The sequence below is a fragment of the Amborella trichopoda genome, chromosome 3 (assembly GCF_054954075.1).
Source record: "Amborella trichopoda isolate Santa Cruz 75 chromosome 3, AtrichopodaSantaCruz75HAP2 v2.0, whole genome shotgun sequence".
Lineage (NCBI taxonomy): Eukaryota > Viridiplantae > Streptophyta > Magnoliopsida > Amborellales > Amborellaceae > Amborella > Amborella trichopoda.
In genome coordinates this window covers 21,671,411-21,690,282 of record NC_142338.1, presented here as the reverse complement: position 1 = coordinate 21,690,282, position 18,872 = coordinate 21,671,411, and the positions used below count along the sequence as shown (strand labels likewise).

Genomic DNA, 18,872 nt, shown 5'->3' with positions numbered 1-18,872 from the left:
ATTTTAGAGAAAGAAGCTATATCAAAATTTTTAGAGGAACTACTTGAACATTTTTAGAGAAAAATTATCTCAAAAATTTTAGAGGGAAATAATCTCAATTTTAAATTTTAGAGAGAGAATGTATCTTAAAAATTTTAGAGAGAGAAATTATATCAAATTTTAGAAAAACTATCTAAAAAATTTAGGGAGAGAAACTATCTTAAATTTTAAGTTTTAGAGAGACAAAGTATATTAAAATTTTAGAGAGAAACTGTATCAAATTTTAGAGAGAGAAATTACTTGAAATGTTTTAGAGGGAAGCTATCTCAAAAAAATTTGGAGAGAGAAATAGTCTAAGAAATTTTAGATAGAGTAACTACATCAAATTTTAATTTTTTAGAGAGAAACTGTCTCAAAATTTATAGAGAGAAATTATATCAAATTTTAAATTTTTTTAAAAAATTATTTCAAAATTTTTAGATAGAGAAACTATCTCAAAATTCCAAGTTTGATGCGTTCTTCCTCTCTTTGTGCATGTTTCGAACTATGTTTACCAAACATGGGAAAAGGCGTGATTAAGTAATTTTTCATGTAAACTGTTTGCATGTGTAAATATTTTCCTGTCGAATTTTGACGCATACTAAATTACCCCTAATAGAAAACTAGGTTATTGAAAAAGATGATCCAAATATGAGATTTAATGAGTACTATTCAAAGTTATCCAGTTTCCCGTTTTAGTAACCTAAGTTTAGCATAATAAAGTTTTTATTCAAAACCCGAGTTTGTTAACTCATGGAGCCAAACAAACCATAAAATAAGGTGCATCTTAAAAAACCAATGGTTTTGATACGAGAAAACTCTGAAATTGTTATTTTGATTTCAAGATACTTTTAAAAAAAAAAAAAAGATTTTAATCCTAAAAATAGTGCTTTTTGTACCATATTAGTCATTTTCAAGATTTTAAGTGTTCATAGAAATGTACTAATTTTGAATTTTTAAACTTTATAATTAGAGGTGAAAATAGATTTTCAACTAGATTTCTTATAGTGAAATATAATTTTTTAATAAAATTTAGAAGTGCACCTTAGTTTGACTATTTAAGATTGATAATTGTACCATTATTAAACATTGTATTCAACGTGTAATTTGATCAAAGCAGTGCACGGGCCAGTAAATTAGTGCCTCTTGATGATTATCTACAATAATATGCCCAATCACGGTTTTGAGAATTTCGTAGCATGCCTAAATCTGGGGGGTTTTTTGAAGTTTTTGTACAAGGGATAACTGGAGAAAATATTGGGACAATGAAAATGGCAATAAATTAGAAATACAAAGAAAATAAAAATATGCTTATTGTAAAAAAATGAAAATATGGTTGCTTGGCTCTTACTTTTTTTTAATAGCCAAAAGATTTCTGAATCCCTAGAGTATGCTATTTATTTACTCCCTCCGGGCGAAATACGAGGGTACTCTTTAGATCTCAAATTTTAGAGATATAATTTATACAATCCATACAATAATCTCAATAAAAAAAAGTGAAAATTTTTGGTTGAGGAGCTCAAATTAAGAGGTACTCTGCTCGAGAGTGTAAGCCTATAGTGTGCTTTTGCAGGAGCATATACTTTATGAAGTTTTAACTTTAAAAGTTGACCCCTTCCATAACTAAATAAGGGTGCGGTTTGTATAGAGCCGAGGCCCTAAATGATCAAATTAGAGCCACCTTCAAATAGTATCGAGAAATGTGGTTTCAGTACAGGAAAATCTTTGACTAGCCTTAAAATATATTTTCATCTTTAATTATAAAATTTAAAGCTTCAGAATAGTGTATATCGAGCGTATCTATGAAAACTTGAATAACTTAAAAATTGACGGTCCAAAAATGCGTTAAAAGATGTACTATTTTCAACACTTGAAATCCATTTCTTTCTCAAGTCCATGCATCTTGATGTCAAGATGATCAATTTGAGGATATTTGGGCATCAAAACAACCTCTTCTAGTGAAATTTTTGATGTAGGCTCTAATTTGGTTGTTTAGAGCCTGGCCTCCCTATAAACTTTTTCTATTAAATAATCCTAGAATATAGAAACAAACGAGTACTATTTTCCAAATGGAAAAAGCTTATATAAGGTTGCAACCTTAAAATGTAAAATTAAAACTGCACTTCAAAAATCCATCATAAAAGGTTATTTGGAAGGGGGAAAATCTTCTAAATTGATCATCTCAATATCGATATGTATGAATAAGAATAGAAAAAAAGATTTCCAGTCCGCAAAATAGTGTATCTTGCAACACATTATCTGGACCGTTAAGTTTCAAGATTTTCATGTATATATAGATCTACTTGATTTGAACCTTTTTAGAGTTTAAAATTTTATAATTAGAGATGGTATCAAAATTACATTTATGATAAAATTTAGAGGCGTGCCTTAATTGGATTGTTTAAGGTTACAACCTTATGCAATTTTTTAATTGGGATAAAATAAAATGATCAAAATGCCCCAAAACTTTTTAGGGGTATTATGGTAATTTTTATAATAAAAAACATTTTTATTTTTATTTTATCTTGTGTGTCTTTATTAGATGTATGCATGTTTCCAATTTTGCTACAAAATGACTTATAAAATAAAAAATGAAAATGAAACACTCTGAGGTATCAGATCAAGATCTGATGCTCAAGAGCAACTCATATTGGACAGCTAAGAGCAAAGGTCACATATAATTTGTGGGTGGGTCATATGTAAAGTTTTTCCTTCAATTAATTATAGGGAAAATATCTGCATACTTTCTGATTTTAGGTTTCATTTCTCAATAGACCAAAGTTTGAAAATATATCTTGAGGCATTGACATGTCATACATTATATCTTCTAACTTTTTGACCAACTTTATCCATTTTGACCTTATTAATTTATCTCAAACAAATCTTAAAAAATCATGATAAATCTCATCCTCTCTCTTCATGTATTCTTTGGTAACTTCTCTCTCCATTTCCCCAACACTCTTTTCTAATATCCCCCACCACACACTCTCCCAATGTCTCTCTCTCCTTTCCTCAAACCCCTCTCTCTCCCACGTGCTTCCCAAACCCTCTCTCTTTTCCCAATCTCTCTCTATGTTTCCCAACCTATCTCTCTTCATTCTAAAAGAAACATTTGCCCTATCAATGACCTTTGACCTCAATCTCCTCTAAAACCGTCCATCTTTTTTATAGATTTCATCAAGGCCCCTTTAATCCCCTACAAAAACCCATGAACTTGGTCCCTAACCTCAATCCAACTACACTCAATCCAACTACACCCAGGCTCCTCCTTTAACTCTATTTCCTCATCTGCCATTTTTTTTACAGATTTCATCAAGGCACCTTTAACTTGGTCCCTAGCCTCAATCCAACTACTCCAGGCTCCTTCTTTAACTCCATTTCCTTCATTTGTTGGGCGTCCCATACCATGAGGGAGGGACACCAATGGAATTTTTTCAACTTGAAAAGATAGTTTGGGAAAGCAGAAGAGGACGACTTATTGACCAAGTCACTATACCACAAAAATAGGATCTCGCGTATGTTTTAGTATTGGGAAATATTCTCTTATCTCTGTCTATAATAGGAGATAGAGTTGGACTTCTTTTTAGGAGGCTATGGATAATTTGGTAGTTATCCCTTGCGTATACACAAAAAGGTAAAAAAATGTGGAGACTCTTAGAAGGTTTGACTATTCTTGGTTGTATTGGAAAAAAATAGAGGGATCCTTTTTTTGAAGAAAAAAGCGAGAACATTTTCTTTTAGAAAATAAAACCTCAGTAAAAGAAAAGAAGCCTCTAAGGGGGAGACGAACCTCAAAAAATCTGGGGAGAGAAAGTCTCTAGAAGAAACTAGAGAACAAAGAAAGCCTACCTAAAGAATAGGGAGAGAAAGTCTCTAAAAGAAACTAGAGAACAAAGAAAGCTTGTTTTTTTGGATGATCATTGTAAAATTTATAGTGGATTTGATTCTCCCGTAGATGTAGCATCAAAAGGTGAACCAAGACTTATTTATTTTTTGTTTTATTGCATATTATCCCACTTAAACACACACATTAATTTTGGCTTATATTTTGTTTCTCATATTTCCTAGTTCCGCTACGTGCATCTGCATTCGTGCAAGATGGCTCTAATTGGGTGAGCCTAATATCGTCTTGGATCTCGCTCTCCCCACTTCTTCCACTCTCTCTAAGTTATTCTATAATTTTGAATATGTTTCACTGTCTAGGTTTGATTGTAGGTATTGTGTTGGTTTTATTGGGATATGGATATCTTGGGTTCATATTGATATACATCATTATGGATGTATATATATCCTGATAAGGTTAGGTATCCAGAAGATAGAGACCAAGTTACTTGGTCATCAAGTTATCATACCATAATTATCTCTTCTAATTGTGTGATTGTCCTCTATATATAGACGTACTTCTTGATGTAAATATTCATCCAAATAGTGAAGATAGCTGGTTGGGCTTTGGATCCGTAAACGTAAATGTTGTGTTCTCTTCTTCTATCTCCATGTATACTCTCACGAATTCTAACATGGTATCAGAGTACAATTCCCTTCGAGGACCCATCTATTTAATCTCGTTGGTAGTGCTATTGTCTTCTTTGCACAGAGCCAATTATCCATCTCCAATGAAGAAATTGGCACAACTTTGTGAATACAATGAATAAGAGCTAGAGAGAGAAACAATCTCCAAGAGGCACTTCTCCATTATTTGAACCCCCTCAAGCCTTACCCCCACCGTTAAAAAGGAGGTCTAATGAAGCAAGCCTCTTCGTGCCACGGAAATACGGCAAGGCCTCTTCGTGCTAAGGAAATACTGCAAAGCCTTTCCAGCATTATCTGTAAGATGTCGATATACATAATGTATAGAGGGCCCATTGTCCCCGTCATAGACTCCCTAAAAGTAGGAAATTTTGAATCTTTCAATGAATCACCACGATTCTCCTTCTGCAAAGAAGACGACAATGAAAAAACTCGTTTGACCCAATCCAAGCACTGTGTGAGGAACAATATCGGCATACACCTCCATTACGATGTGACCAGAAGATCCTTCCATACAACATAATCAGATCAATCAGAACTCACCAACCAAGCAACCGAAGAAGAAGGCCAATGTCGACAACCCTGCAATCACCTGGCTCGAGCACGACACTCCCCACTCGAAAACCGTCGAGGCCGACACACCCCTGTACTAGGCTCACATATCTGTTCCTATCTCACACACATAAACAACTCCGCCACGCCCACTTGGGCTCGTGCAGTGCCTAGTGGGCTCGGCATCAGCCCACTTTTGATTTGCTCCGGTCCACCCACGGAGAGAAGAAGAAATCTCACCAAGATAGCTCAAGTGATGAAGAGAGGTTGAAGAAGAGATAAAGAAGGAAAAAGCCATGTCATTCATCAAAGGAGTCTTTATCGTCTCTCTCTGGAAGTGATGGAGAGAGCTCTACTGATGAGAGATAAAATAATCGTAAGAAAAGTAGAAAAGGTTTTGAGGCTAGAGAAGGTGCATATGCATCCGACAATAGCAGGGAAATTCTCTCTCTAGAGAAAGAGAGGCCTACGATATCACGACCATTAAGTTCCGAGGTGTCTCCACCGTTACAAATTTCAACATTAGCAAATACGACGTCAAGAGAATATGCTCAAGCACGACGCTGATCGTTGGTGATCTCGCAAGAAAAAAAAAAAAAAAAAAAATTGAAGAAGTAGAGATAATTTTTTTCAAGATGTAGGCTATTGTCTAGAGGCCCAATTTCATTGGCATTTTTTCTTATATGATAGTACTCAAAAGAGAAAAAGAAAAACAATTGTATCTTGCAAGTTGGGTATTTCTTTGCATCCACACCCAATTTGAGGGGGAGAGTATAGGAGATATGGAGATGAGATGAGTAGAGATGAAATTAACATCTCTAATGTAACCGCTAAAGAAAATCCAGATTCTGGCTCAGTCCAACTACAATGCAAAATAAAGTTATGGTCTTATTGATTCGAGAGTTCCAGTTGAAGATGATCGAATTTCTCGATCAAAGTCGATGATCAAGAGTTCGGTCTCCAGATGAGGAGATGAAGATGATCGAATTTATTCAAGTTTTCAGTTCCTTGATCTTGTTTGATGATGGAGTTTTCCGTTGCTCCATCCTGTGTGATAATCATCAAGTTTTTCGTTTCTCAATCTCGGATATTACTCGATCTCGAATGTTACTCGATCTCGGATGTTTCGACAAGAGAGAAAGAAAAATCATTTTCTTTTAGAGAGAGAAAGCCTCTGGAAAGAAAAGAAGCTTCTGAAGAGAGAGATCTTCAGAGAAGCCTCTCAAGAGAGATATCTTCACAAGCGGGCAACCATGGTGGAAGCCGCTCCTATTCAGTTCATTTCGACCCCCTCGGCTACATGATGAGAGAGAAAGTAGTGGGAGAAAGGCAGTCGGGTCGTGCATATTGCAGGTTTTAGGTGAAAGGGGTGGATGCTTGTATGCTTGCAGACGCAGTTGAGAGTTCATCACTGCCGTTTTAATAGTGTTGAGCTGATCGCTTGCATTTGCATAGTGAGAGAGAGGTTGAGAAAAAGAGAGGGGTTTGGGAAAACACGTGGAGAGAGAGTTGGGAAAATAAGGAGAGAGAGAGAGAAAAAGAGAAGTTTTGAGAGAATCACGTTAAGAGAGATGACGAGAGGACGGGGTTTATAAAAGATATGTTTTTGTTAAATTTGTTTGGGATAAAAAAAGGGGCTAGCTTTTTATGCTTTCTCTTATCATATACTTACTTATCCAACCTGCTAACATTGCCTCAATCACAATGTCACATCTCTACATTATTTTATTTTTCATTTTTTTATATAAATTATTTTGACACCAAATTTTAAACCCCGAATCCTCTATTAAACTTGCACAAGAAAAAATATAAAAAAATATTTCTAATAAAATAAAATGATCAAAATACTTCCGAAAGTTTCAAGGGGTATTTTGGTCATTATATTTTATCAAAAATTTATTTTTAATATTTTTTTTATAGGTGCACCCCAATGAGAAGATGGCACGTACCAAATTTCCACATTCATACAATTTGTATAAAAAAAACTAAAAATAAAATACTTTGAGATGTTGGATCTAAGATCAAATTGTGATTGACTCTCTTGATCAAAATTGGACGGCTGGATGGTAGGGAAAGTATAGATCTTCTATGCTCTAAGGGAAGTATAGAAACTCTTCCATTAAAAAATAGAGTCAATGTGATAAAAGTTGGTTTAGTGGTTAGAAGATATAATTCATGATATCTCTATGCTCCAAGATATGTTTGGAAACTTTGAGCCTATTGATAAATGAAATTTAAAAACATGGAGTATGAGATATTTTCCCTTAATTATATTACATACTTATAAATAAATTTTATTTTAAAAGATTAGAAAAATAAAAATAAAAAATATGTCACAAAAAACTTCAAAATATACTAATAATTATGTTCATAAGTTGAATTTATAAGCAAAATTTGTATCTCTCTACATAGAAAAATAGAGAAACATCTCATGGAGAGAAATATCTGAAAAATAGGAACCATTAATGATTAAAAAAGAGTAAGAGTGCATGAAAAGAGGCAGAAAAATAGAGAAATCAAATGATATTAATTTATAATTATATCAAAGAGAGGAGTCATACACTTATTATCAACATTGAAATAGATTATTGTCAAACATCTATCATAATGTGTCAATTTAATAATGGAAACCCATACAATAAGAAGACAACCATAAACATATCCAAATAAATAAATTTTTCTAATATTATTAAGTAGATATTAAGGAAAAATTAAAGATAGGACTGTATAGGGAGACTTTTTACTTTTGATACAAAGAGGTCACAATTACGTGCAACCATCCAATGATAGCTTGGGTGTGTCTCAAAGCTCGAGAAAATCTCTTTCGAAGGTTGAGCTTGGTCTAATAAATGCAGCCATCTAATTTCACATCTAATGGTTAAGATTAATTGTGACTACCTTGTACCAAAGATAAATAGTTTCACTATATACTTGTCCATGAAATATCAGAGAAACATATAAAATATTCTATAAAAAATAAAAATATACAAAATTGTATACTTTTCCATTAAATATTAGAGAAAGATATAAAATATTCTATAAAAAATAAAAATATATAAAACATATCTAATGTGACCTCCTTGGTTAGTGCCCCATGAAATGAGACTGAAAAATAAAATAAAAAATAACTTATGCTTTTTTTCAAAATTTTAAATTAAGCACATAAAAAAAATTTAAAGACTTTAAAAACAAAATATAAAAAATTCTTTAAGAAATGACTTCAAATATACAAAAGAAATTTACATAAGATAGAAAGCTACATTTTTATCATACATTCAACCACTCACTCAATAGGAAAACATTTTTAATTGAAATATGAAAGAAAATAATATAGTATAAAATGTGTAAATGAAAATAGTAAAAAAAAAAAAAACGCCTGTGACATCAAGATAAATCTATGTAGTGAAATGCCAAAATTTTAACAAATTATAGAAAAATTAACAAAAATTTAAAGTCAAATATCAAGTTGTGCTACTATTGAAACTATAAGCATGGTTCTTAACCAATAACTTCATATTTTATTGAATCACATAATTAGTCACAAAAAAAATGTCTACGCAATAAATATAATTCATTCCAACAATACACATTAAGAAAGAAGGAAAAAAGAAGGGAAAATTACTAAAAACACCCTAAATTGTACTTTCAAAACACTTTACCCCCACCCCAATTTTTTCTCACTTCTAAAAATCATCTTTTCTAACTAATACCCCCACAGCTAAAAAATATATATTTTGTTTGACAAAAATACCCCTTCCTGTACCTTGAACATACGACCAAATCCTTCTAACGGACCCCAATAAACCTTTCACCGGACTGAGTTTCTAAACTACCGCAGTGCTTATTAGACAACAATATGCCGGATCGAATATCTAAAACACCGGACTGAACCCACTCCAGTAGTAACATTACCGGAGTTATATTACAAATCACCAGTCTCTACATTAAACACCTTTCAGAGACATGACCCGACTGACCCGCCACGAACGTAATTGCCGGATTGAAGCTCCAAAACTCCGGACTATTTGACGTAGCCATATTCAACTATGCCGGACTACTTCAGTGTATTCGTCGGAGTGCCTGTGTTTCCAGGAAGCATATCGTCGGGGTGATGCGGTGAATCGCTGGACTGCAAAATTTTCAGGGAGGAAACTGCCAGTTCGATGTTCTTCACATGCTAGAGCGCTTTTCACAAGTGCAAGAGTTATTATTTTACAGTGAACTACCCGGCGGCACGAGTTCACTAAATGTCAGAGTGCATTCTAATGGTGTCGGAGTGCATTTTACAAGTGCCGGAGTGAATTCTAAAGATGCCGGAATGCATTTTACATGTGTCGGACTGCCTATTTAATAGTGCACTATTCTCCGGAGTGCATTCCATACGAGCTGGAGTGTAAAATTGGTAGGTTAAAAAGGGAAGGGCAAACTTATCTTTTTTTCAATTTTTTTGAGATTGGGGGGTTATTAGTTATAAAAGTTAAATTTTGAGAAATTTTAGTGAGAAAAAATTGAGATGGGGGTAAATTGTTTAGAAAGTACAATTTGAGGTATTTTTAATAATTTTCCCAAAAACAAATTCATACCAATACTAATAAATAAAACAAGAATAATGGAAGTTCAAGGCTAAGAAGAAAAGGCTAACCACTTCTTGCATACAAACATGTCTTGTATGAGTATTGCTTTTTTATCTAAAAGGACATGGAGGTGACAATAATCACATGAAAAGAAAGGAAATTATCGGCTAAAAAAACTCACCTATAAGAACTCTAGAGAGCTTTAAAGCCAAGGAAATAAATGGATTCAATATTTTTTCACTGCTAGCTTACATAAGCCACCATGTGTGTATGTGCGCATGGTTGTATGTGTGTGTTTGAGAGAGAGAGGATCATGTTGAGAGGGAGAAGAAGGGGGTTGGGGGAGATAAAGAGAGACTCAGGAAAACAAAAATACTTAAATAGAAAGATCCAGAGAAAAATAAAGATAAGTAAATAATTTACATGTAAATCATTTGAGGGATAATGGAGAAAGAGAAAGAGAGAGAGTAAATATAGGAAGTGAGGGAAATAAATGTGGCTATTTATAACTACATAGAGAGAGATGATTTTGCATGTATAGTCTAAAGAGAGAGAGAAAGAGATTTCCATGTTAAACCGTAAAGAGAGAGAGTAATTGTTTCACAAATAGAAGGGTGCATGAAAATATGGAAAAAAAATAGAGAAATCAAAAGATACTAATCTACAATTATATCAAATAAGGGAATCCTAAACATACTTATTAATATTTTTTAATATATATATTGTCAAACAATTATCATGTTTTGGGAAAGGGGGTTGTGTCTCACGTTGTAATTTCCATTCCTACCACTAATAGCACGCCACCAATACTTTCAAAAAGCTAACTCCCAATCCATATGAAAAAACGAGTGGGGGTTGTCTTTCCCATTAAATTATACAAAAAAAAAAATACACACACAGACACATACCAAATAAGAAGAAAACCATAAACAGATCTAAGTAAATAAATTTTTCTGATAATATAAATTAAATATCAGGAAAATATAAATTAAATATTAGATAAACATATAAAAAATTCTATAAAAAAAATACCTCTATTAAACATATCTAATGTGACCCCCCTATGTTAGTGCCCCATGAATGACATTGAAAATAACATATATTTTTTTTTCTTATCTAAAATACAATTATCTAAAAAAATAAAATTAATCACAAAAAAAAAATCTAAAAATAAAATATAAAAAAGTTCTTTAAAATTAAAAACAAAGAAAATTAATGATTTCAAATATATGAAACTTACATAAGATAGAAAACTACTTTTTTTTTTTCTTACGTTCAACTGCTCGTTAAATAAGAAAAAGTTTTAATTGAAATATGAAAAAATAATGTAGCATAATATGCGTAAATAAAAATTGAAAAAAAAACAAAACTCATGTGACCTCAAGATAAATCTATGTAACAAAATATCAAAATTAAAAAAAATTACAGAAAAATGAACAAAAAATTAAAATAAAATATCAATACGTGCTACCATTGAAACTATAAGTGTAGTTCTTAACTAATACCTCCATATTTTATTGAATCATATAATTAACTACCAAAAAATTGTCTATGCAACAAAAAACAACTATTTCAACACTACAAACTAATAAAAAAAGAAAAATTCAAATTCATTCTAATACTAACAAATAAAGCAACAATAATGGACGTTCAAGAAAAGGCTAGTCTCTTTTTGGATAACATGACAACATTCACATAAAGAAAGAGGAAATTATCGACTAAAAATAATCACTCATTAGAATTCCAGAGATCCTTAAAGCCAAGAGAATAAATGGATTCAATATTTGTTCACGGGTAGCTTGCATATAGGGTTGCCAATGGTCCAGGACCGGGCTAGCTCGGCTCAAGGCCCCAAGAGGCCCGAATTGTTTCGGGCCGGCTCAAAAATAAAAAAGAAAGGGCCGGCCCTGCCCGAAAAGGTTGTGTATATATACTATGATACAACCATTGTATTGGATCACTGCTTTCTCTCTTTATCTCTCTCGCTCTTTCTCTCTCTCTCTCTCTCTCTCTCTCTCTCTACTGTTAGCTCAAGGGCTAAAGAGAAGCTATGAGCCCGACGGCTCAGATTGAAACTTGGTCGATCTGACAGTCGTGACCTCATTTCGTGTTTTAATTTTAAATTTTTTTTTACAAATCCAAATTACTTGAATTTTCAACATGTGTTCTTCTCATCAAACCGCACCTAATAAAAATATAAAAAAAATAATCAGTAAAAATAAAATTGATCAAAATACCCCCAAAACTTTAAAGGATATTTTGGTCAATTGTTTTCATATAAAATATTTTTTTCATATTTTTGGAAGATTCACCTATATTTTATGAACACACGTCTAAAATTTCAAGTGATTTGAATTTGTAAAAAAAATATTAAAATTCAAACACTCAGGCATCCGTGAGCGTCAAATCGACCCAGATTCAATCTTGGCCATTGGGCTCATATCTTCAAGTTAGGCCTTGGGCTAAAAGAAATACTATATATGTATAGAAAAACACTACGCAACGCCTATAAGCGAAAATGAATAGTCATTTTGCCTATCCCCATTTACCGTCCAAAGTTCATCGCGCGGTCACGATTGTCTGGTAGTGTTGTATTTTTTATTTTTCATTATAAATCAGAATGACCTAAAAGTTGGTGCATGTATTCATCAAAAATAGGGGAATCTTCGAAAAATATAAAAAAAATATTTTACATGAAAAACATTGATCAAAATACCTCCGAAATGTTTTTGGGGTATTTTGGTCATTTTTTTGTAAAATAATGTTTTTATATTTTTATTAGATGCGCCTCAGTAAGATGTACATATCCTCCAAATTTCAGGTCATTCCGATTTGTAAAAATAAAATAAAAAATAAAACACTACCGAATAATCGTGATCGCTCGATGACATTTGGACAGTGATGAGGGTAGGCAAAATCACTATTCATTTTCACCCATAGACATTGGGAAGAATTTTCCATATATATCTATATATATATAAGGCAATGACCTAATTCAACGGTTTTATAGTAGTATAATGCAACCACACCTCTAAAAAACCATATTTTTGGCTTTGTATGAACCTAAATTTTGCACACAAATTCTCTTCATCCTCATAATCAATCCTAAAAAATATATATATTTAATTTGCACCCTAGATATGGTAAAAATTAGTACCCATCCAACAATGAATCTCGACCATCCATTTGGTGAATTTCAATATCTAGGCTTTAACAAATTCAAAATCACTTTTTTATGTTTTAGCATTATTAATCTAATGATGATAACGCTATATAAAAAATTTGGGAATAAAAAAATCCTTTTGAGGCCTATATCTAACCATCTGAATAAAAAAGATGGCTTATATTAATTGGGCTAGAATGAAAACTTTCTAGTGCATTTTTTCAGAATTTTCTTTTTTATGATTGTTCTTCAGAATGAAAAAAGTGTACATTTAAAAATTCATGTCAAATAAATGTCTTTAATATGGTTTTTGAAGATGGTTGCATTATACTACTATACAACAGTTGCATGAAATCATTCCCTATATATATATATATATATATATATATATATATATATGGAAAAAGCTAACAATAGTTGGCCAGCTATAATGAATAGTGATATAGGTGGAATGAGAACCATCAGATCTTCATACGGTTAAGAATGCATATCACTATTTTAATTTTAAGTATTTTTTCATAGATCGGAACATAATGAAATTTTGGAGATGTGTACTAAAAAATAGGATGCACAAATAAAATATATATAAAAACTATTTCTCAGAATATAAAATGATTGAAATACCCTTGAAAAATAATGGGGGCATTTTTATCATTTTAAATTATTAAAAATATTTTTTTATATTTTTATATGATGCGCAATAGTGTTAGGTATATATACCCAAATTTCAAATTAATCAAGTTTATATAAAAACACGTAAAATTAAAATAGTGATGTACATTCTAAAACACATGATGAAAATCTGACGGCTCCTATTCCATCTATATTATTCATTATAGCTAGCCAGGTTATGTAAGGTTTACTCTTTATATATATATATATATATATATATATATATATATATGAAAACTCTTCCCAACACCTATAGGCAAAAATGAGCAGTGATTTCACCTACCCTCATCACCATCCAAACTTCATTGTACGGTCACAGTTATCCTGTAGTGTTTCAATTTTTATTTTCATTTTCACAAATCCAAATTACTTGAAATTTAGAGCATATATAAAAATTAGTGAGGCACACCTAATAAAAATATGAAAAAAATAATTCACAAAATATAACTTGACCAAAGTAGCCCTGTAAATTTATATGGGTATTTTGGTCAAGTTATATTTTACGAATTATTTTTTTCATATTTTTATTAGGTGCGGCTCACTAAGATCTACAACGCTTCAAATTTCAGATCATTTTGATTAGTAAAAAAATGAAAAATAAAGCACTACCTAACAATCGTGACCGTGCGATGAACTTTGGATGGTGATGAAGGTAGGCGAAATCATTGTTCATTTTCATATGCAACGCCTATAGGTGAAATGAACAGTGATTTCACCTACCATCATCACCATCCAAACTTCATCGCATAGTCACGATTGTTCGGTAGTGTTTCATTTTTTTCTACAAATCGGAATGATCTGAAATTTGGAGTGTGTATTCATAAAAAATAGACAAATCTATGATAAATATCAAAAAAATATTTTACATGAAAAAATTGACCAAAATACCCCAAAACATTTTGGGGGTATTTTGGTCAATTTATTTGTTACAAATTAAATTTTTTATATTTTTATTAGATGCGCATCACTAAGATGTACACACGCTCCAAATTTCAGATCATTCCAATTTGGAGAAAAAAAATTAAATACTATCGGACAATCATGACTGTACGATGAACTTTGGACGGTGATGATAGTAGGCAAAATAACTGTTCATTTCACCTATAGGCGTTAGATACAAAAATGAATAGTGATTTTGCCTACCCTCATCACAATCCAAAGTTCATTGCACGGTCACGATTATCCCGTAGTGTTTTATTTTTTATTTTTTTCTACAAATCAAAATGAGCTGAAATTTGGAGCATGTGTACTCTTAGAGAGCTGCACCTAATAAAAATATAAAAGCAACAATTCACAAAAATAAAATTGACCAAAATAGCTCCAAAACATTTCGAGGGTATTTTGGTTAATTTTTTTCATGTAAAATATTTTTTTGATATTTTTCATAGATTCACATATTTTTTATGAACACACTTTCTAAATTTTAGGTCATTCCAATTTGTAGAAAAACAATGAAAAATAAAACACTACTGGACAATCGTAACTATGTAATGAACTTTGGATGGTGATGAGGGCAGTATAAATCACTGTTCATTTTCGTCTATAGGTGTTTTGTAATATCTTCTTTATCTATATATATATATATATATATATATATATATATATATATATATATATATATATATATATATATATATATATATATATATATATATATATATATATATATATATATATATATATATATATATATATATATATATAGGAAAAGTCTTCCCAATGACTATAGGTGAAAATGAACAGTGATTTTGCATACCCTCATCGTCGTCCAAAGTTCATCGCATGATCACGATTGTTTTAGTATTTCATTTTTCATTTTTTTTTTACAAATCAGAATGACCTGAAATTTAGAGCATGTGTACATCTTAGTGAGGCATATCCAATAAAAAGATAAAAAAAAATAATTCACGAAAACTAAATTGATCAAAATACTTTGTGGGTATTTTGGTCAATGTTTTTCATGTAAAATATTTTTTATATTTTTCATAGATTTGCCTATTTTTTATGAACACAAGATCCAAATTTCAGGTCATTCCGATTTGTAAAAAGAAATAAAAAATGAAATACTACCAAATAATCGTATTCCAATTTGTAAAAAAAAATGAAAAATGAAATACTACCAAATAATCGTGACCGTGCGGTAAATAGTGATGGGGGCTGGCGAAATCACTATTTATTTTCGCCTATAAGGCGTTTTGTAGTATCTTCTATATATATATATATATATATATATATATATATATATATATATATATATATATATGATAATCTAAAATTCACTACCTTTCAAATTACAAAGGTTAAAGATAGAGAGAGTTATGAAGGGTGGATTTACTTATTTTGTAATCTATTTTTTTAAAAAAGTTACTTTTGGTGATATCTTTATCATTAAGTAAAGGCAATTTTGTAAATATTACTACAAGACAATTGGTGCTTTGGTCATTTCTATAGAGGGTAAAGTTGAATTTTTTACTAAAAAGCAAAGGCACTCTATAAATAAAATTCCAAGACACTAACTTCCAAAATGCCATTGTGTTTTTTTGTAAAACTTTCACATTTTCATTTTCTTAATAGTTAAGTTACTACTAAAATAATTTTTTAAACAAAAAATAATGATCTTTTTAATAAATACACCCATCACAATCCCTTAAAACTTTAACCTTTGTATTTTGATGGGTTGTTAACTCTAGACAAACCCTATATATATATATATATATATATATATATATATATATATATATATATATATATATATATATATATATATATATATATATATATGTATACATATATATATGTATATATATGTATATATACATATATATATGTATACATATATATATATAGAGAGAGAGAGAGAGTGTTAACAACATCACTTTCAAAATAAAGGATATCTTGATTTTGTTCATTTTTAAAAGTCCATTGGCGAGTATTTGTTAATATTTGATTTTTTATTGTTTCAGGGACATGAAAATCCCACCATCCTCTTAACCAGCCAATAAATCCACAGACTATAGCTTTGGTGACTTCTTGGTCTTGGTTGCCAACCATTTTGCAGGCTGAAGCATACATTGTTATATGTTTCATAGTATCTAATATTTGGGTTTCAGTCATGCCATCAATGATCCAATTAACTATTGATCTTCCAAAATATGAAGTGGTATGTGATATTAGATCTTCTTCAAATTGAATATCAACTGGTGTGGGTCTAAGATAGTAAGGTCTAGTAGTAGCAGGTTTCCAACTTTTACCATTTGCTATTCTCTGGATTTGTGGAGTATTTGATTCTGTGAAGGCTATTATCTGGTGTTCAATAGTATCTTCTATTACTGGTATTTCTTCCTGAAGAGTTAGGGTAGAAGATTATGTGATTAATTTAGATTTTCCTCTTATGTCTTTTATATCAAGATTAGCTAATTTGGATAAAAGTTGATCCATTAAAGTTTTATTATTTTCAATCATACGGAATTTATTTAATTCAGGAGGAGGTTTAAATAATACAGTCATTTTGGGTTTTGGAATGGGGTTTGGTCTAATCACATTTTCTATTCTCATAGTTTGTTTTCCTATAGATTGCATACATAAATTAGCATAATTATTTTGCTCAATAATATGCGGGATTAATTCTGTTCGATGAACAATTTCTCCAGTTGTCATTTTATAAGAAGTGGCTCTTGTTTCAGAAACAAGTGAACTTTCTCCTTCTTTATTGTTATTAGATCCTTTTATAATAATGCTTTTTTCTTGAGGGTGTACACTAGTTATATTTATACCTTCTAATGTTTGATATGTAGTATATTGATTTTCTATGGTACTTAGTTTATTTTTCTCAAAATCTGGAATGTCAACTTTTCTTTCGATTAGTGTTCTTCGTAACCATGTAAAGAATCATATATTACATGTTTTTTATTTATATAACTTATTATATCTTTTATGGAAAAGTTCTATTAACCTGGGTTGAAATCTTTTCAATTACCATTCTCGTATGTCTTTATTTTCTTTAGAAAGATAATCTTGTTCTATCCATTTTTTAGATAATGGTTTCGTGAGAGTCAAAATATAAATATCCATTTCTGTATCAGACAGATCATGTTCAGTTTTTAATGTGGGTTGATATTGTGGAATCACTATATTATCTTTTGTTCTTAGTAGACTTTGTATCTTTGGGTTTATTCTACTTGAAGTAGAGTGTCTAGATGATTCACTAATGGTATTAGTATCATTTTGTGATAATATATGTTGACAAATTATACTAGAATCTATATTTGAATCATTCCTTATTATTTGATTGGGAAATTGGATTTCTACTTTCCCATCCTGGTGTTCTATTATCCTATCAGGAATATTTCTATTGGGTGCTTTTAAATGATTATTTTCATTTTCTATGTTCCAAGCTTCAAGTAATTTAATATCTGACCATTGTATAGTTTTGGGAATTATTACATTTGATTTTTCAATATTTGTTTGGAAGAGAGTAGTTTTTCCCTTGGTATCCATTTGGGCAGCATTTGGACATAATGTGTTCATTACTTTGTAATATATTCTATATACAGTAGTGATATTATAAGATTTTGGTAACATATCAAAACCTTGGGTTTTTAAATTTAATGTTAATACTTTTAATATATGAGGATCATTTAAGAATATTGAATAATCTGGAAAATAATTAAAATATACTGGTCCACTACATAAACTTGATTCTATTATTCCTAATAGGGAATCAAAAAACTTATTATGTCTATTATCTCTTAAACATAGTAAGATGGAATTATTTAATCCTAATCTTCTTAAGGGTTTAATAGCTACTTGGATTAATCCTATATGTAAATAATTATAGTTTCTAGTTCTATGTACCTGTATTATTTTATCTGGTAATAATTGAAAGTTTTCTTGATTACCAGTTAGTGATACTGTTTGTTCTACATTTTTTATTGCATAACCTACTTTAATTTGAAAGTTTCTATATTATATATATTTGAAATAAGTACCTTAGGTATATTCCACTTTGTAATTTGTTTTTCAATATTATCTATTACAACTTCTTCTTTGTTTTTTATCCTTAGAGTATTACTAGCTTGTGGTAGTGTATTACTTGATAGATTGCTAATGAAATTTGCCATTATTAGGTTGCAGAATAGTGCTTTTTCTGGCTACCTCTTACGTCTTTTTTACCTCAACGGCTCTTCTGGCTTTAACGGTCTCTAGACTGGGTGCTCTTAAGCCTCAACTCTCGGACCAACTGTATCTAATGGTGAATATCAGTAGTGTTTCTACCTTATAACATACTAACACTTACTTGTAATGCTCCTTAAATAAGAAACAAAGATTTATGTTGCTAACAGAGTTATCTACAGAGTTGGCTCTTA

General features: G+C 30.8%; 1 protein-coding gene across 2 annotated transcripts in view; it reads left to right on the top strand.

Annotated features, from left to right (window-relative positions):
• The window catches only part of UREG (urease accessory protein G), a 52,543-nt gene extending 35,704 nt beyond the window's left edge, over positions 1–16,839 (top strand). The window contains exon 8 of one of the 2 annotated variants that reach the window (XM_011626204.3): positions 16,470–16,839. The gene's annotated coding sequence lies outside the window, so the exon portion shown is untranslated. Of the gene's footprint in view, positions 1–9,056; positions 9,742–16,469 lie in introns of those variants that run through there. The other variant, XM_020669099.2, reaches the window with a different exon arrangement.
• Positions 16,840–18,872: the final 2,033 nt, after the last annotated feature.